This window comes from Oncorhynchus gorbuscha, linkage group LG26, assembly GCF_021184085.1.
Source record: "Oncorhynchus gorbuscha isolate QuinsamMale2020 ecotype Even-year linkage group LG26, OgorEven_v1.0, whole genome shotgun sequence".
NCBI classification, from domain to species: domain Eukaryota; kingdom Metazoa; phylum Chordata; class Actinopteri; order Salmoniformes; family Salmonidae; genus Oncorhynchus; species Oncorhynchus gorbuscha.
The window spans coordinates 21,683,724-21,690,018 of record NC_060198.1 but is presented as its reverse complement, the minus strand read 5'-3'; positions in this window follow the sequence as shown (position 1 = coordinate 21,690,018).

Sequence of the window (6,295 nt, the reverse complement as noted above, 5' to 3'; positions counted from 1 at the left end):
TAACTAGTAGAGAGAATACTACAGACACAGTGGAATCATTGAACAAAATATGACATTTATTGATGAAATACAATAAAATCACAACATAGGTTTCTTTGAATCAAAGCGAAAATAATTAGCAACAAAAAAAGAAAAAACAGTTAAAGGTCAACTGGAGGGTTCCTCACCTGGCTTACTGTAAAAAGCTAAACAATGGATCGATTTCTGTACTTCTATATTTCCCTCAAAACCTTTCTTGTGGATTTGGCCACAGGTTCTCATCCACATCACAATAGATGTTTTCATTAGCCAAACATCTTGGGAAGAATCTTTGGGCATGGCGAATCCAGGCCTGACACTGGTCTGCCGTGATGTCATTGCATGCGTCATCCATGGCCTGGAGAAGTGCGGCTTGTTCATGAGGGCGCCTATCATATACCTTCCACCTCCATGTGGAGAAAAAATCCTCAATCGGGTTAAGGAAAGGAGAGTTTGGGGGTAATAAAGGGTGTTAAATTGTGGATTGGCCTGAAACCATGCTTGCACCATTTGAGCATGGTGGAACCTGACATTATCCCACACAATGACATAGGTCATGCCATCAGCTCTACAGACCTGATTTAGCTCATCAACAGCGAATCACGTGGCTGCCTGCAACTCAACATATAGTGTATTTTTTTAAATATTTTTTTTCACCTTTATTTAACCAGAAGGCTAGTTGAGAACAAGTTCTCATTTGCAACTGCGACCTGGCCAAAATAAAGCATAGCAGTGTGAACAGACAACACAGAGTTACACATGGAGTAAACAATTAACAAGTCAATAACACAGTAGAAAAAAATGGGCAGTCTATATACAATGTGTGCAAAAGGCATGAGGAGGTAGGCGAATAATACAATTTTGCAGATTAACACTGGAGTGATAAATACTGGAGTGATAAATGATATATAATGGTATATAGAGTAGAGAGCTTTAGATGTTGTTTGACCAAACATTAGAATGGGCAAGATGTGTAATCTAAGCAACTTTGACTGTGGTATGATTGTTGATGCCACACATGGTGGTTCCAGCATCTCAGAAACAGCTGCCCTCCTGGGATTTTTACGCACTACAGCCTCTAGAGTTTACAGAGAATGGTGCGATAAACAAAACACATTCAGTGAGTGGCAGTTCTGTGGGCAAAAACACCTTGTTAATGAAAGAGGTCAGAGGAGAATGTCCAGACTCGTTCAAGCTAACAGAAAGGCCACAAATGCTCAAATAACAGCTGTTTAAAACAGTGGTGTGCAGAAGGGCATCTCTTAACGTACAACACCAATTCAGGCTGTTGTGGAGGCAAAAGGGGGTCCTACCCAGTACTAGATAGGTGTACCTAATAAAGTGTGTACAGAGTGTACAGTAATATCAAATCTGAAAACATGGTCTGGAAAAGTAGTACATGGGACCATAGAGACAGTGATAAAGAATGATAATGAAATATTACAGCCATAGATAATGTAATCCAATTGGTTCATGTTCCACTGTAATTGGTGTCAATGGATCTCGTTATCCTGAAACTTTCATGATCTGAAAATGGAATATTGTTCGTCAGTTTCCACAAAACTATGCATTAAGAGTAATGCAACAGTGACTTATCATTTTGAGCTGTTGTATCAATTGATAGTTAGATCATTATAATGAAATGAGTAAACAGTCATTTCAGATGTAATCTGTGAATTGCATTTTGAAATGGTAATACTTTGATATTATGTTGCGTCATTTTGAACAGGTGATTTTAGTTTAGTGAACAAATGATCTTAGCTTTATGTGTATTGTATCCAACCAATTGGAAAAAAGTGTTAGAGTTTTGAAAAATGTGCATTTTGATCATTGGTTGTGAGTTTTGTGTCTAGAGCTTTGGAAAATTACATCAAGGTTCCGAAATTAGTGCCAAAGTGATTGTAAAAAACTGTAATCAAATGCCAAAGTTAACCGGAATGATTCAATTTGTGATTTTTATAACATTCATAATCTGATGAGCATGAGCTCATGTTCACACCCAGGATAGTGTGTGTGCGCATCGGTGAATGTGTGTGTGTGTGTGAGCTATCCCAGCATGAGGGTTCAGATGTATTACTGGGGGAACTATAGGGGCCTTGACCCAATCAAAGAGAGAGACTAAACAATTTATCAGATTTTCCTGTGACCTCAAACACATACAACTCTCCGGTATGTGAGCTGAGGCAATGAACTAGTCAAGAATAAATAACCTTCCCATCTCCCCACAGACTACTATTAATAACCTTTCTGTTCACGTACAATAGATTTATACAGAAGCGCGGGATAGTAGCTAGAACTATAGTTCCCAATTTCCAACTATGAATAAGATTCATGATTACAATATGTTTGAAGAATCATTGTAGTTCCTATTTATATACAGGTAACTGCCAAAATGTATTGTAAGCGTGATGATAAGTCTCGTCTATATAGGTATTGGTTGAAGCTCACTGTTAAATTCAAACCTCTCAATCATCATATCTAAGCCAATATGACACCAATCTCAAATCATCTTGATTCACACTCCCCGCCTCTCGTTCTGGTCCGTCCACACCCGTTACCTAGAACCACATGGCAGATTTTTTTTTAAAGTGTCAATAGCAATTGAGTTTTAAGAGTATTTCCTGTGGCTACCTACCTCAATCTAGAAGTCGGATTAAACGAGACGAACAGGTCGTCGCTAGGTCTATCAACCAGGCTGCCAACCATGATAAGAAGTGGTTGAGGACAAAACTAGGCTACTATAGATAGCTATATGTTGGTATTCAATTTGAGGTTAATCAATAAATGCATGCAGATAATTGTCCAACATGAAAAATGGGTTGGTTTTTATTAGTGAGCTTAATGTGGTTTTGTTTTGATTAGCTAATGTTAGGTAGCTAGCTAGCCAGCAGCTGTATCTTTAGCTAACTAGCTAATGTAACTTTATACCACAGAATAAGTTTACCAGTCAGATGAGAACTAATGTTGGCTAGCTAGCTAACCAACAAGAGAGGAAAGCTACCTAGATATATTTTGACAGGGAAGTCTTTTTCTTTACATACAGTTGATGTCGGAAGTTTACATACACCATAGCCAAATACATTTAAACTCCGTTCTTCACAATATCCGACATTTAATCATAGTGCAAATTCCCTGTCTTAGATCAGTTAGGATCAGCACTTTATTTTAAGAATGTGAAATGTCAGAATAATAGTAGAGAGAATGATTTATTTCAGCTTTTATTTCTTTCATCACGTGGGTCAGAAGTTTACATACACTCAATTAGTATTTGGTAGTATTGCCTTTAAATTGTTTAACTTGGGTTAAACTTGTTTTGGGTAGCATTCCTCAAGCTTCCCACAATAAGTTGGGTGAATGTTGTCCCATTCCTCCTGACAGAGCTGGTGTAATTGAGTCAGGTTTGTAGGCCTCCTTACTCGCACACGCTTTTTCAGTTCTGCCCGCAAATTGTCTATAGGATTGATGGCCACTCCAATACCTTTACGTTGTTGTCCTTAAGCCATTTTGCCACAACTTTGGAAGCATGTTTGGAGTCATTGTCCATTTGGAAGACCCATTTGTGACCAAACTTTAACTTCCTGACTGATGTCTTGAGATGTTGCTTCAATATATATATTGTTTCAATAATATATATAATATTACATGTCCACCAAATTTCAACTTATTACATAACAGCTGCTAGCTAGCTTGCTCATTTAACGTTAGCTATCATTACGGACCATATGCACTGATTCAGTACGCTCCCTCTTCTCAATACAATTGTATTCCTGTCATTGTAATCCAAATTTACACTGACTGATCAATACTTTTCAGTGTGTTCCCAAAAAGGCGACCTTGCCACACATGCACCCAGTTAAAACTGGCTAGTGTAACCGAATCTGAACGCAGTTAAAATAAAATGCCATGCTTGCTAACTTGGTATATTACCTAACTGAAATTATACAGTTTTCAACACATCAACTGTTTTAAACTATTTATTTCTAAGCAAGCAAGATAAATACACGTTCAATCAGTACTGAGTGAATGAACAACAAAAAAATTGTGCAAGAAAGCTTCCAGGCCCATGCCCACAATCCGCCACCCTGCCACACAGCACTGTGTTCCTGGGCAGTACTCACAGATGAGGGAAACGACCTCTTTCTTCCTTGAGAGTCTGAGAGCTAGTCTCTTCTCCATTCTAGCAAGACGGACGCAGTAGTACATATCACCCCACTCACTGCCACTTGCCTGCCACTCCACGAACCCAAAGGCTCTTTTAAGAGCCACCTAATAAATGCAAATAAACACTGTGTGTCAAACTTATACACTAAAGAGAAAGGTCAAACTGTTCCAAAGATGGTGACGCTAACCATTACACCAGGAACCTTGTTATAAACACATCAGCTTGACACTCGCGTAGCCTAGTGGTAAGAGCGTTGGACTCGTAACCGGAAGGTTGCGAGTTCAAACCCCCCGAGCTGACAAGGTACAAATCTGTCGTTCTGCCCCTGAACAGGCAGTTAACCCACTGTTCCCAGGCCGTCATTGAAAATAAGAATATGTTCTTAACTGACTTGTCTGGTTAAATAAAGGTTAAAAAAAATGGACAGTCTGGTCTATTTAACTAGACATTCTGATGATGACAGGAGTTATCAATATTGCTCTTGATGATCCAAAGCATTATGCAGGCTTTTCTGATCAAGCTCAGCGCTACCACATCTGATTCTACTACTCATCTGTTCATCAAGACCTCAGCTGTTCATCGAGACCGTGAATAGTAGAATCAGGTGTGGTAGAACTGGGCTTGAACAAAAAAAGCCTACATAAACCTGTAGCTTGTCAAGAGACATTGTGGCCATCCCTGAAATGTATTTACAAAGTTGACTATATCTGATGCATCTAAATTTGGTGGTAAATTTGATATTTAGTTATAAATCACTTTTGTTTACAGGCAGTTTATTACTAGGCCTTTCTTCAGTAAACAATTATGTACATTTTCATGTAAATAGTTCATGGGTACTGAGAATGTTTGATTGTCTTAAAATCTAAGTAACATGATAAAAAATCCCCATCAAAATCTGTTAGTTTAATGTAAAGTCCATTATCCCTCTGAAGAGTATTGAAATAGTCTGTTTGAGAAGGTTTGAATCTATCGCAACCTGCCTACGTATACAGTAGTTTTAAGTACAATACCAATATAGCTACTGTAGTAGGTCATAGCTGTGTCCTGGAAAACCTTGTTAGAGCATGGGTGGAATAGGTATTATGGCGCTCATGTAAACTTCCTTTATTTTTTGGCTTCAGACCAATGCCTATTCTCACTTAAATTGAAGTTTCTTTGTTTTTAATATATAGGTAACTGCCAGAAACACTTGACTAAATGAGGGATACAAAGTATATTGAAAGAAGGTGCTTCCACACAGGTGTGGTTCCTGAGTTAATTAAGCAATTAACATCCCATCATGCTTAGGGTCATATAAAAATGCCCAATTGTGTGTGGGGGGCTAGATACGGGGGAGGAGAGAAAGAAAGATGTTGGTGGGAAAGGGGGAGAGAGAGAATGATGCAGAAAAATTAATCCATGCTTTTGTCACTTCTAGGCTAGACTACTGCAATGCTCTACTTTCCGGCTACCCGGATAAAGCACTAAATAAACTTCAGTTAGTGCTAAATACGGCTGCTAGTAGTTTAAGTGTCTGGGGGGCTAGGATCAGTCTATTTTATCTGGAGTATTTCTCCTTTCTTATCCGGTGTCCTGTGTGAATTTAAGTATGCTCTCTCTAATTATCTATTTCTCTCTTTCTTTCTTTCTCTCTCTCTGAGGACCTGAGCCCTAGGACCATGCCTCAGGACTACCTGGCATGATGACTCCTTGCTGTCCCCAGTCCACCTGGCCGTACTGCTGCTCCAGTTTCAACTGTTCTGCCTGTGGCTATGGAACCGTGACCTGTTCACCATACGTGCTACCTGTCCCAGACCTGCTGTTTTCAACTCTCTAGAGACAGCAGGAGCGGTAGAGATACTCTCAATGATCGGCTATGAAAAGCCAACTGACATTTACTCCTGAGGTGCTGACCTGTTGCACCCTCGACAACTACTGTGATTATTATTATTTGACCATGCTGGTCATTTATGAAAATTTGAACATCTTGGCCATGTTCTGTTATAATCTCCACCCGGCACAGCCAGAAGAGGACTAGCCACCATGCTTCTACACCTGCATTGCTTGCTGTTTGGGGTTTTAGGCTGGGTTTCTGTACAGCACTTTGAGATATCAGCTTAAGTATACATACTGGCT